We start from the raw sequence: 14454 nt of genomic DNA, 5'->3' as shown, positions 1-14454 counted from the left end.
TTTGCAGCGCGAGCACGCCTCTCTCACAGCCGTGTGTGTAACTGACAGTTTGCATGTCCTTTTCAAACGTGCCGAATTAAATGCTAACTAAATTCTAAAGCTAACCCAAACAAGCCTGTGCTACAGAGTCCATTCTTACCAAATACAGAGGTAATACAAATGAGAATGACACGTGTACTTAGCGCAGCCTTCAATACAGTCATTCCATTATAAGTTAAAGCAGAAATTAAATGACCACGGTCTGGTCAAATGCTGGACTTCCTCAGAAAACGTCCGCAAACTGTCTATATGGGGAAATACAGCGCCTCAACCCTCACCCTCAGCACAGGCACACCACAGGGATGTGTCCTGAATCCACTACTTTTATCCATTTTCACCCATGACTGTTCCCCCTCACACCCCACTAACACCATTGTTAAGTTTTACGATAATACCATTGTTGTAGGACTGATTCTAGAGAACAACGAGATAGTCTACAAAGAGGAGATCCGGCACCTGACAGACTGGGATATTGACAATAACCTGGAGCTCAACATCTACAAAACAAAAGAGATGATAGTTGACTTCAGGAAATCAAATCAGACTGTACACATCACTCTCTGCATTTGGGTGCAGGAGGTCCAGCACATCTAGGGAAGGCCCAGCAGAGACTGTAAATCCTGAGGAGGCTGAAATAGGTCCATCTCCCTCTCCCCTGCGAAAAAACTTGTACATGTCAGTGATTGAAAGCATTTTGATGCACTGCTGTGGTTTGCCAGACGTACTTAAAAGAACAGGAACAACCTCCATAAGGGGTTGAGAACAGCAGAACGCATCATTGTCTCCCTACTGCTTGCTCTCACTGACATTTACAATGGCCGTCTGACAATGAAGCCCAGCAGCATTATACCGGATCAAAATCACCCTGGCCACAATGTGTTTGCCCGTTTACCTTTGGGGAAAAGGTTTCAGGTATCTCAAAAGCAAAACAAACAGAGTAAAAACAACTTCGATCCATGGGCTTTAAGCACCATACCATACCATACCATACCAACTTTATTTATAAAGCCCTTTAAAAACAACCACAGTTGAAAAACAAAGGGCTGTACACCACAAAGAAATAAAGGCAAAGGACAGACTAAAAAATAACATTTAAAACAGAAGTAAAATACACATTAAAAAAGCAAATACAAAATTACCCTAAGAACAATTTTGTTAGATAAAAAGCAGTTAAAAAAGTTAAAAGTTAAAAACAGTTTAAAGTCTCATGCTGGGTTAAAAGCCAGTGAATAAAAATGGGTTTTAAGAAGGGTCTTAAAAATAGCCAAAGAAGGGGCCTGTCTCACATGAAGTGGAAGATAATTCCAGAGTTTGGGGCCCGCAACAGAGAAGGCTCTGTCCCCACACCATCACTTCCATCATTCAACTGACACGCCAAACTACGACTGTGTGATGGATAGATTATGGTGCATTTGTGTCCCACTTATTTATTTCTTACATTCTATACTTTAGTAATTTATGTTGTGCTCCATAGTTTTTATATTTATAATTATTTATAAATGGTAATGCTTTTATCTCCGATGATGTTAAACTGTGTTTCGTTGTCTTTTTTGAGCAATGACAATAAAAAACCTAATTAAGATTAAGATTAAAGTACCAATGATTGTCACACACACACTAGATGTGGTGAAATTTGTCCTCTGCATTTGTCCCATCCCCTTGGGGAGCAGTGGGCAGCAGCGGCGCCGCGCCCGGGAATCATTTTGGTGATTTAACCCCCAACTCCAACCCTTTGTTGCTGAGTGCCAAGCAGGGAGGTGATGGGTCCCATTTTTATAGTCTTTGGTATGACTCGGCTGGGATTTGAACTCCAACCTAATTCACTCATTCATTAAGCAAATAAGAAATACGAATTACATAAAGTTTTACTTTACAGTAACAATTTTTGAAAAATATTAAATACTATTTCAAACAATATTTTACAGCTGGATTTAAAAAGCATCTTTCAAAACACCCAAAGCACCTTCCACTGAGAATCCATTATTCATTCATAAGGCAACACTGGCAGATAAACCCTCCTGATAGGCAATTGGGAACAGGTGAGGAGACCACCGTTTCAACCAGAGATTACATGGCCAAAAATGGAGGCAACACAGGAAGTAGAAACAAGAAAAAAAGACCACTGGAACATAAATAAACACCAAACAAAGGAAAATAATACAAAAGTCCAAAACAGTCATGACCAGGCCCTCTTTAAATAGAAAAGGAGGGTTGTGCCATCACCGATCATCTGCATATCACAATGTTCTAGCATCTATCCGCCCCAAAAAATGCCTCACTTTTCGGTAAGAGGGACCACTAACAAGTTGTTTTTCCACCGGACAAACCAACACATTGGTATGCAAGACGGTCTTCCTCCCGTCACGCCTGGCCCACTCAGCAAAAACAATCCTAATATGACCACCCCCGGAGATACAACTTTGAAAGACTTGAGTAGGGAGCTTCACATCTAAAACCTACAACTGAGGAAGCCTTTTGGATGAAAGGTGTAACTTTTTAATATTGTTCAATGACTTGTCAATTATGTTTCTCTTTGATTCTGCTATTTAGTGTATGTATCTGTATTCGATATTGACTCTGTTAGCAAAAACAGTGTAATGATGTATTGAGTCGAAGGAAACAACAAAAAAATAAAATCCTCTGCTGAACATGCACTAGAGAAGCAAATCATCAATTGTATGCTTGATATCATTTTTAAGTAGATTTACCTGATGAATAAAGTCCATCGTGGTTTCATTAAAATGTACTGATATATTTGGTATAATAAAATTGTTATTGGTTTGTAGTTCAGGTAATAAAACAATCTCTTCTAAAAAGAGTGGCTTGATTAATATACCTTTAAGAGCTGTTCTGCCGCCTATTCCACTGATTTAGAATTTCTGTTAATGCTCTTTCTATTCTTGTTGAAAAAATATATAATGCAAACAAAAAAGATGCAGTTCATTTAAAGAACCAAATAGTCAATTTGTCTTCATAAAGTAAAACATGTCCTACCCTATACATTGTATCATGCATCATTGATGTTTTATTAATTTAGGGATTTTCTTTCTTTATTTTTTCTCTAGGGCATGGTTGTCAAACTCTGGCCCGCGGGCCATATTTGGCCCGCCGTGTAATTTCACCTCGCCCTTGAGGCGATATCTAATTAACACTAAAGCTGGCCCGCCGATCCTCCCGGGAGTCTTCCGAACGCCAGCCAGCCAGCCAGCCCAACAAGTGCTGGCCCAGTCACATAACATGTGCGGCTTCTGCAAGCACACACATTAGAATGCAACGCATACTTCAACAACAGTGATACAGGTTACACTGAGGGTAGCCGAATAAAAAACTTTAACACTGTTAGAAATATACGCCACACTGTGAATCCACACCAGAACCCTAACTCTTCCGGGACGCTACAAGGTGTGTGTGTGTGAGGGGGAGGTTTGGTGGTAGCGGGGGTGTATTTTGTAGCGTCCCGGAAGAGTTAGTGCTGCAAAGGATTCTGGGTATTTGTTCTGTTGTGTTTAAGTTGTGTTACGGTGCAGATGTTCTCCCGAAATGTGTTTGCCATTCTTGTTTGGTGTGGATTCACAGTGTGGCGTATATTTCTAACAGTGTTAAAGTTTTTTATACTGGCACCCTCAGTGTAACCTGTATCTCTGTTGATGAAGTATGCGTTGCATTCGCTCGTATGTGCGTACAGAAGCCGCACATATCTTGTGACTGGGTCTGAACGATGTTAGAAAGGATGAAAAGCGAACGTGACGATAGCTTGTAGAGTACGTTAAAGGTTAATTTGTTCAACCTTGGCCCCCAGCTTTGTTCAGTTTTAAATGTTGGCCCACTCTGTATTTGAGTTTGACACCCCTGCTCTAGGGTGTAAATTATTATTAAATATACATCGTTTATGATTTGTGTCAAACATTTGCCTTTATTTTGGATATTCCTTAAATCAAACCTTAGAAAAAATAAAAATGAGCCTTTAATCATATTTTTACACACACTTAACTAAATATTTAAATAAATGGTGCTTAGGCATGTAACAATAAACGGTACTAATGATAATTGTGGTAAAACTCTGGACGGTTAGAATGAACCTTTTTAAAATAAAATGATCGGCAAACCATGATTGATAGCCGCATTTTATTCAAATCACAGAGACTGGCGCTAACTCGCTATCTTAAATGCTAACATGAATACAAGAGTGATTAACATCTTTCCTCGTTGAAAAATTAAATACCCCACTCTAAACTTATTCAAACACATTACTGTTTGAGCAACTAAGCTATTCAGTTGTGCACCTTGAACCTGCAAGCTTATCAGTGAAGCATTAGGAAACACAGAACATGCAAAACAGTGGGTCTATTTATTTGAGTTATTTAAAAATATAAAAATATTTCAATGTGTGTGTAATTACTTTTTGAGCACATTTAACAATACCGCGATAATAATGATAACGGTAATAACTGGGGTATGAAATTTTCATATCGTATTATCCCTCAGGGTGATGAAGGTACTCTAGTGTATTTCAACAAACCCCATTTACAGTAACTTAACATGGTTGACTGCAGTTGGTGTTTTGTATTTTAAAGGGGAATCTATGATTTATTTTGCCTTTCCTGACTTATAAATGTTGTTACAATCTTGGATAGACGTGGTAAACAATGCCAACGCATCAAATCAAATGGCTAGATAGATAGATCGATAGATAGATCGATATAGATAGATAGATAGATAGATAGATAGATAGATAGATAGATAGATAGATAGATAGATAGATAGATAGATAGATAGATAGATAGATAGATAGATAGATAGATAGATAGTACTTTATTGATTTCTTCAGGAGAGTTCCCTCAGGAAACTTAAAATGCATTTGGGTGTGAGTTTGCATGCAGTTTGGGTGCTCAGTGTTTCGGAGTCTCTTTTCCCCCGATGGGCTATGTTTAAGATCACAGCAAGGTGGACGTACGGATGGTGTGTTCCATAAGTCGGACCTGACAATGACGTCACAGCAAAGTTATGAGCGTTCCAGTTACAAGGGCAGAAATTAAGATGGCCACATCCACTGGAGATATTGTTGTGCTTTCCTTATACGAATAATAACTTATGGAACAATAGCCACCATTTCTGCAACCTTCAAACACGGAGAATGAGGAGGGAACACAGACGCTATTGCTAGCAAAACAGCCATGTTTATTTACAATACTAGCTTTATACACATTCGTTTTCATTGAATAGTAAGGAATAACTCACCGGATTCTTGTTGTCAGAACGCTGAAAAAATGTTTTTAATCTTCTGACACAGACAAAATTGCTAAGTCTGTTTGCCCATTTTGGTCACTGCTCTCACATGAATCTTTCAGTGTTTATATTTGCTAGGGATCAGATAAATGCCGCAAAAGCCCGCGAGCTACCAATCTGACCTTGAAAGAGTGACTTTAGAAGGACAAACACTGGTGCCCAGAGACTTTCTTTACATTATTTTTCAGACAACCTGGAATTCATTTAAACCTCATAGGCACTTTCATATCTGCATGTATAGCTTCTTGGGTGGCTCTTGCATTTATGCATGTTATGATGACGTACAAACATCAAGACCTATGATGAGGAAGAGACAAAGGGATTTTTTTTATAGGTGTGACGGGTACGACATCCTCACGGTTAGGTGCATATACCTTGGTGTTACGGTCACAGTTTTGGTAAGTAATCAAAGCAAACCAAAATGCTCCCCAAAAATAAAACAGTTTAGCTTTTGACCTTTAAGAATTTTTAGAATGAAACACATAATTAAAGTAAGTACAATTCCAACATTAAAAAAAAGAATCAATTGTTTTGTAATAATGTTCTTTACTTTATAAAGAGACTATGGGCCTGGTCTACTAAGATCCCAAATAACAAGAGCTAAATAGTGGGTGCTAGTAGTGGGCGTAATGCGGATGTTCCACTAAGGCTGCGTGTACAATTGATAAGAAGTGTAAAAGTCATCAGACCGCTTTATTTAAATAAGGATTTTGATATGTATTATTGGCTTTCACCATGGAGACAGTCATTTCCCTCCACATCCATGTTATCACACTCCAACCTGTGGTGTTTTGCTATGTTCTGCAACATGCAGCAGACAATTATACAGTGCTCCCTTAATTATTGCAATGGGTTACGTTGCAGACTCCATTTCCGAACATGGTAGGTGAATTTCTGCGAAGTAGGGACGCTACTTGTTTAATGATTTTCACAACTATTATATGCATTTAAAGTCTTTATAAGCTCTTCACACACGACACACAGTTTCTCACACATCCATAAGCACTTCCTATGCTCTTAAAACACTTCATGCACTCTAAAACCAATACAATTTTAACATGAAAACTTAAATAGGTACTTAAATCTCATTGTATTCGATGAGACTTTAATACCCGCAATGCAATGAGATTGTAGTCAGTAAACCGCAAAGTGACAAGGTAAAACTGTAATCGGTACCGCCCTTTCAGGGCAATACACGCATAAGCACTCCTCCAGTAGGATCTACAACGGAACCTACTATTTTTGCACGTCGAAAGTGCGCTCTCTGGCAGACGCTGGCATGGACTGCTTTGGGGCGTTGGAATGATCTAGATGTAATAACATGCATGTTGCTAGAAGTTTTTTCATATATGGGATATATTATTTAGTTTTGATTTCAGTCATTCATTAATTCAGGTTATATTCTGCCAACTTCCATGAAAAGTTCTGTACAATTTTAAAATGTGACACTGCCAAATGTTTCTGCTCCTGTGCAGTATTAACTTTTGAAATGACACATCTATACAACGTGTAATATATTTCCAGAGGTGGGTAGAGTAGCCAGAAATTGTACTCAAGTAAGAGTACTGATACTTTAGAGATTTATTACTCAAGTAAAAGTAAGGAGTAGTCACCCAAATATTTACTTGAGTAAAAGTAAAAAGTATGTTGTGAAAAAACTACTCAAGTACTGAGTAACTGATGAGTAACATACACACACATATTATATATCCATCCATCCATTTTCTACCGCTTATTCCCTTCGGGGTCGCGGGGGGCGCTGGAGCCTATCTCAGCTACAATCGGGCGGAAGGCGGGGTACACTCTGGACAAGTCGCCACCTCATCGCAGGGCCAACACAGATAGACAGACAACATTCACACTCACATTCACACACCAGGGCCAATTTAGTGTTGCCAATCAGCCTATCCCCAGGTGCATGTTTTTTGGAGGTGGGAGGAAGCCGGAGTACCCGGAGGGAACCCACGCAGTATATATATATATATATATATATATATATATATATATATATATATATATATATATATATATATATATATACACACACATATATATATATACACACATATATGTATACATATATATATATACATATATATATATATATACATATATACACATACACATATATATATATATATATATATGTGTGTATATATATATATATATATATATATATATATATATATATATATATATATATATATATATATATATATATATATACATACATTGATATATACAGTATATAATTTATATTTAATTATTTTGCCGTTTTTGTTTACATGTTAAAGGTGTTTTAATGAATATACATGCATGTTTAACACATATAGATTCCTTTCTTTCATGAAGACAAGAATAGAAGTTGGTGTATTACCTGATTCTGATGACTTGCATTGATTGGAATCAGACAGCAGTGCTGATAACGTCCACGTTTTCAAATGGAGGAGAAAAAAAGTTCCTCCTTTCTGTCTAATACCACATGAAAGTGGTTGGTTTTTGGCATCTTATTTGTCCAGCTTCCATATTCGTTTTTATACACTTTACAAGAAATACATTGGCGGCAAACTCCGTAGCTTGCTAGCTTGTTTGCGCTGGCTTTCGGAGACTCTTATTTTGTAAGGGCAGGCGCGATGGAGCGGCACTTTTATTGTGAAGACAGGAACTGTGCGGTCAGTCTTTAGGCTTTTGACGGGATGTACGGTTGAAATAAAAAAGTGTCTTTTTTCCTTCACACTTTTGATTGATTGATTGAAACTTGTATTAGTACATTGCACAGTACAGTACATCTTCCGTACAATTGACCAGTAAATGGTAACACCCCAATAAGTTTTTCAACTTGTTTAAGTCAGGTCATGTGACCGCCTGGCTCTGTTTGATTGGTCCAATGTCACCAGTGACTGCATCTGATTGGTGGAACGGAGTCAAACGTCACCAGTGACTGCATTTCATTGGTGGAACGGAGTGAAACGTCACCAGTGACTGCATTTCATTGGTGGAACGGAGTGAAACGTCACCAGTGACTGTATTTGGTGAAACGCAGGCACTTTGAAGGTCTGTCTGACAGACCAAAACAAACAAAGCGTGCATTAACAGATCGATAAAAATTAGTAGCGAGTAGCGAGCTGAATGTAGATAAAAGTAGCGGAGTAAAAGTAGCGTTTCTTCTCTATAAATATACTCAAGTAAAAGTAAAAGTATGTTGCATTAAAACTACTCTTAGAAGTACAATTTATCCCAAAAGTAACTCAAGTAGATGTAACGGAGTAAATGTAGCGCGTTACTACCCACCTCTGTATATTTCAATGTAAGGGAGTGACACATTTTTTTTATTGACTATTATTAATTTAAGATTGAGTTTTTATTTGTAATTTGCACTCATGGATGACACTTGATTTCGCTGTCAAACATGACAATTACATTAAAGTAATTTTATTTTATTATGACAGTTTCAGCCTGGATAAATCACACTGCAAGTGGTAAAATATTTTAATGCATCTCATCCTATTAATATTGTGGTCGTTCTAATAATCATCATATATTCTGCATATGCCTGTACATGAAAGCAGACATGCTCAATGTATTGTGTTTACTATTTTGCTCATTTAAAGGTGCTGTTTGCAACTTCCTCACAGTAACATTTTTCAAAACAAAAAATATAACAAGAACACCATTGGCTAGCTTATGTTACCATTAACTGTTTAACAGATCACATTTGTTTGTCAATTGTCTATATTTTCTTTTAATTACCATATTTTCCGCATTATAAGGTGCACTTAAAATCTTTTTTCCCCCTCAAAACTCGACAGTGCACCTTATAACCCGGTGCGCATAATGTACGGAATCATTCTGGTTTTGCTTACTGACCTCGGAGCAATTTTATTTGGTTCATGGTGTAATGATAAGTGTGACCAGTACATGGTAGTCACGTATAAGAGATATGTGTAGACTGCAATATGATGGCAATATGACTCAAGTAAACAACACCAACATTTTATATGTTCCATTGAAAATATAGAACATTACACACGGCGCTCACAAATCTATCAAAATGTTTTAGTGCAACTTTGGTAAGCTATGAAGCCGCACCGCTTGATGGATTGTACTGTGCTTCAACATACGATTATTATCTGGTGTGTGTGTATAAGGTAAAACATTATCTGCCGTTTTGTTTCGCTATGTTATGCAAAAGGAATTTTTTTTTCCTTCTGGTACCTGCTGATCTGTATTTGGGATCTGCATAAGTCCTGAAAAATTGCACGCGAAGTCCGTGCCGACGCCGTAGTCGTTAAGCTTCTTCTTTTTCTCTATCTTCTTGTTATGTGACATTCATCCTCCGCTGTTGCCATTTCTAATATAAAGTAGCGTAAAGTTCTTACTTATATCTGTCAGTAAACTCACCATGAAGGCGCTAAAACATACCGGTATAGTGAGTTTACATTATTCACCAAAGAAACTTTAGTTATTAGAGAGTTCCGGTCGGACGGCTTTTCAGGCGACACATTTCCAGCGTTGTTATTGCACTAGTGAGCCACGGATGAGGAGATGCTGCTCCGTTATTGATTTAAGTAAAGTCTGAATGTCATTAAAACAGTTCCATCTTTTGACACTTCTTCCACTCCCGTCCTTGCACGCTACACCGCTACAACAAAGACTGCCAAAGGTGAGCCACGTAAATAAGAGCGCCCACAAAACAGCGCATCCTGAAGCGACTGTCAGAAAGCGGCTTGAAGATGATCTGTAAAACATGATACATGCAACATTTTGACTAAAGAACCACCATTACATGTTATGTAGACCACAAGGGAGTGTTTTTAATTTAGAAGAAAAAAAATAAGTCCTTTAATGCGCCCTATTGGCCATTCCATATATAAGGCCATGTGCGCCTTATATATGGAAAACGATCGAAAAAAGACCATTCATCGGCAGTGTGCCTTATAATCTGGTGCGCTCTATGGTCCGGAAAATGCGGTACATAGTTTATGTAATACACGTTTTTACTTGCCCAAATAAAATGATTGGTGTTTACGGCGGTCACTCAGCCGGTCTCGTCAACACATACGAGCAGGGAGCGCGTGCACACATACAAAAGCAGTCCAAGAAAAGTAATTAACAATTTGCAGCCATGTTGTTGTTATGATAGAATATACATTCAGTGACAGCTAACGCTACCTATTCAAATTGCTATTATTAGTTAACAACACCTAAAGCTAATGCGCGTGTATGTGTTACATACGCACGTACTTATGTCATTACGTATGAGAAGCCGTAAGAGGGCGAGATATACTGTGTAAAATGCACTGGAAAGTTGGCGCCTTCTTGGCATCTGTGAAAATGTTGCAAACGGTCCCTTTAAGAAAAGCAATTCTCTGCGCACGAGCTATGTAAATTGTGTGCTATTAACTTTTCTTGAAGTTTAGCACATGCAAAACTTTAGTACAGCAGGCCTTAAGTGTAAACCATGAATAAACAGACCTTTGCCAAATCATCTGAAGCTTCCGACCCGAATTTTAAAAGATAGCTGCATATTACCCACGAAATTATCAGTGACCTTTACAATGCTTAGTGTTCCCTTGAGAACATCAGGAGTTAGGAAAGTGGGGCAGCTATTAATTTTTCTGAATAATGTATGCATGTCAGGTTTTTTGAAACCCTCCACACATTGTTAGTAACCTTTCACATACACCCATAACATGTGCTTTGCTCTTATGTAATTGTAATTGAGTACTCACGAATAATGATTAAAGGATTAGCTGGCGATGAGACGATTAGATCGTGGACGGTTCATGAATTGATGGAGAAATGTCCAAATATTGATTATTTACTTATGTTAAATAAAGTAATACAGATAGTTCTAGTGAATCAAGAAAATAATACATGCTTTGTACACCTCAACAGAAGGCTTATAGTAACCAGCTTAGGAGAGTAAATTAGCAAGTAGATAGATAGATACTTTAATAATTTAATAAATGTGGAGAAACTATAATATTGATACATTTTATTTAAAAATATAAATTAGTTGATAGGCGACACACGTCTTTATGGCGACTGGGGCAAAAGTATCTCAACAGTCTGTGGTTTTAGAAGGCAGACAAACTGAATGAAAGATGCCTGTTCACCAAGTAGGGAAATTTATTTATTTGTTCTACTTAGCTCCAGTTCAGAAAGTACAGAGGTTATTTCGAGCGCTTCACTTTCCCCACATTGTGTTATGTTACAGACTTATTCCAAAATGGAATAAATCAATTTGCGTCCTCAAAATTATACGTACAATACTCCATAATGACAATTTTTAAAAATTTGGCCAATCTATTAAAAAAAAGAAATCACACGGACTTAAGAATTCACAGCATTTGGTCAATACTTTGTTGATGAATCTTTAGCAGCAATTACAGCCTTCATTTTTTTTTTTTAATACGCCACAAGCTTAGCACACCTATCTTTGGGCAGTTTCGCGCATTCCTCTTTGCAGCACCTCTCAAACTCCGTAATAGGATAGGAAGCGTTGGTTTTCATCCAGGATGTGCATTTCTGAGTGCAAGACTTAGTCTAGTCAGGGAGGTGACCAAGAACCGGATGGCCACTATGTCAGAGCTACATCATTCCTCTGTGGAGAGAGAAGAACCTTCCAGAAGTACAACTACCTCTGCAGCATTCCACCAATTAGGCCTGTATGGTAAAGTGGGCAAATGGAAACCATTTCTTATTAAAAAGTTTGCCAAAATGCACCTAAAACACTATCAGACCACAAGAAACAACATTCTCTGGTCTGATGAGACAAATCTTGAACTCTTTGGCGTGAATGCGAGCCATCATGTTTGGAGAAAACCAGGCACCGCTCATCACCAGGCCAATACCATCCTACAGTGAAGCATGGTAGTGGCAGCCATCATGTTGAGGGGATGTTTTTCAGCGGCAGGAACTGGTAGACCCGTCAGGATAGAGGGAAAGATGAATGCAGCAATGTACAGCAACATCCTGGATGAAAACCAACGGTTGCTCAAAGATAGGTGTGCAAAGCTTGTGGCATCGTATTCAAAAATACTTCATGCTGTAATTTCTGACAAAAGTGCATTAACAAAATATTGAGCAAAGACTCTGAATACTTAAGGACGTGATTTTTTAGTTTTAACAAATTTGCCAGAATTAAAAAAAAAAAAAATTCCCCATTGTCATTAGTGGAGGTGAGTGAAGTGAATTATATTTATATAGTGCTTTTCTCTGGTGACTCAAAGCGCTTTACATAGTGAAAACCAATATTATAATATAAAAAGAGTGCATGGACACTTGTACTTCACACGTAGGTGTGAAAGTACAAAAAAATTAACTATTTGAGAAATTAGACTAATTTAGTGCACGGTAACGTAATGATAACTCACTTCTCTGCGCTCCTGCAAACAGAGATGTAGCCAGTTCTTGCAGTTACTGAGTTTGTCAGCTTCCAGGCTCAACGCTCAAATAGATGTTATAATACTTTTGTACACACGGTTTTGAAATCCGCAGTAAGCGAACTGGTGGGGGAACACAGTACTGCCAGTGCACTCACTAATATTTAGAGTTATTAAAGATGAAAGTTGTGACTGTTTTTTAAGCCAGAGAAGGACATTAGGATATGAAACAATTCTTTGAGGGAACCCAAAAACAATCCATCACAATATAATCTTGATTTGTTGTGATGATGTCATTGTATGTGTGCAAAGCCATCATGTGAGCAGAGCTAATTGCACAACAGTTAAGAAGTAGCCAAAAGCTCCCAAAATTTGGCTAAAAGCCAGCACAAGCTTTACTTGAGTGTGGGCGGGCAAGAGAAAAAAATAGTGTGCGCGTCAGTGTGTATAAGTAAGCGAGTGTCCTTTGGGAAAATGTTTTCTTCAACACTAAAACCTTTCCCTGCCCTTGATAGTGAAATCGGGATGCATGTTACCATGACGACAGGCCCCGTAATGGTTACCATGGCGATATGGGAGCGAGGCACTGATGCGGCAGTGGTTGCCAAGGAGAAGAGGGAAGAAGAGATTGTGAACAAATACTGAGAGGTGAGATGAAGGTAGAGCTAAGATATAAGAGGGGATCGTCAGACACAAACAGTTGTAAATCAAAAGGAACAGAATGTACGAAGACCAAGAGGGTACGAAACATAGAGAGGAAGAACAAACTGGAGAATTTATTTATTGACCAATCAATTAGTCTGAGTCCACCTGCAAGTACCGTAATACTATTTAAAGAAAAGATTTTGTATGTAAGAAATAACTTCAGGTATTCACAAACCAGCAAGAATATGAGTGCAATGTGTCAAAAATAAATAATACACAGTCCTAGTAGTAAAAAAAGTTATTATGTACCGTATTTTTCGGACCATAAGGCACATCGGATTATAAGGCGCACTGCCGATGAGCGGGTCTATCCGGGTCTATTTTCATACAAAAGGTGCACCAGGTTATAAGGCGCATTTAAGTGGAACTGCACTTTTTTAAAATTTTGCCTATCGTTCACAATCATTATGAAAAAACATGACGGATGGATTTTTTTTAATGCATTCGAAATATTAAATAAACATAAATAAAAGTCCCCTTACAGCGGAGACAATGGGAGCTCCACTATTTCGCCCATATAATCCAATAAATAACCATTAAACAGCCAATGATACTCTATTCACATTTCGTAATTTGAATATTAACCAAGTATTAGTGATATAGTTATTATAAGCGCTAACGCAGACAAACTATTTTCACGCCGTGATTACTTCCGTGTGTGCCATATTTACATCACTGAGTGGTCTGTTGCTTCCTCGTTTCCTTGCTCCCTGGAAGTTTATTGTAGATCATACATCATACATCATGCATCTCACCTGGATAGAAGAAGTCTGAGTAGGTGTTCCGAAAAGCTGGTAGACTTTGACAGCCCTTTAGGACCTGGAAATGGCCAAATTGACACCCTTGATAGACGCTTGGTCCTCACCCCCACGCCCCACACCCTGTTTCTTTGTGAGGATTATAAATCCTTCTTCACCTACATGGGAATATATGAACAGCCCAGCAGTTTGCATCCTAATGACAGCAAACCTTGCATGCTAAGTGATGTTTTTTTCATGTTTGTTGGCTCTCATAAAGTCTGCAGTGAGTAATAATC

General features: G+C 38.1%; 1 protein-coding gene across 2 annotated transcripts in view; it reads right to left on the bottom strand.

Annotated features, from left to right (window-relative positions):
- The window catches only part of LOC133656006 (gamma-aminobutyric acid type B receptor subunit 1-like), a 507931-nt gene that overhangs the window by 146425 nt on the left and 347052 nt on the right, over positions 1–14454 (bottom strand). The window lies entirely within an intron of this gene.

Source organism: Entelurus aequoreus, linkage group LG08 (genome assembly GCF_033978785.1).
Source record: "Entelurus aequoreus isolate RoL-2023_Sb linkage group LG08, RoL_Eaeq_v1.1, whole genome shotgun sequence".
Classification (NCBI taxonomy): domain Eukaryota; kingdom Metazoa; phylum Chordata; class Actinopteri; order Syngnathiformes; family Syngnathidae; genus Entelurus; species Entelurus aequoreus.
The sequence above is the reverse complement of the archived record's forward strand: the minus strand, read 5'-3'. Positions and strand labels throughout refer to the sequence as shown.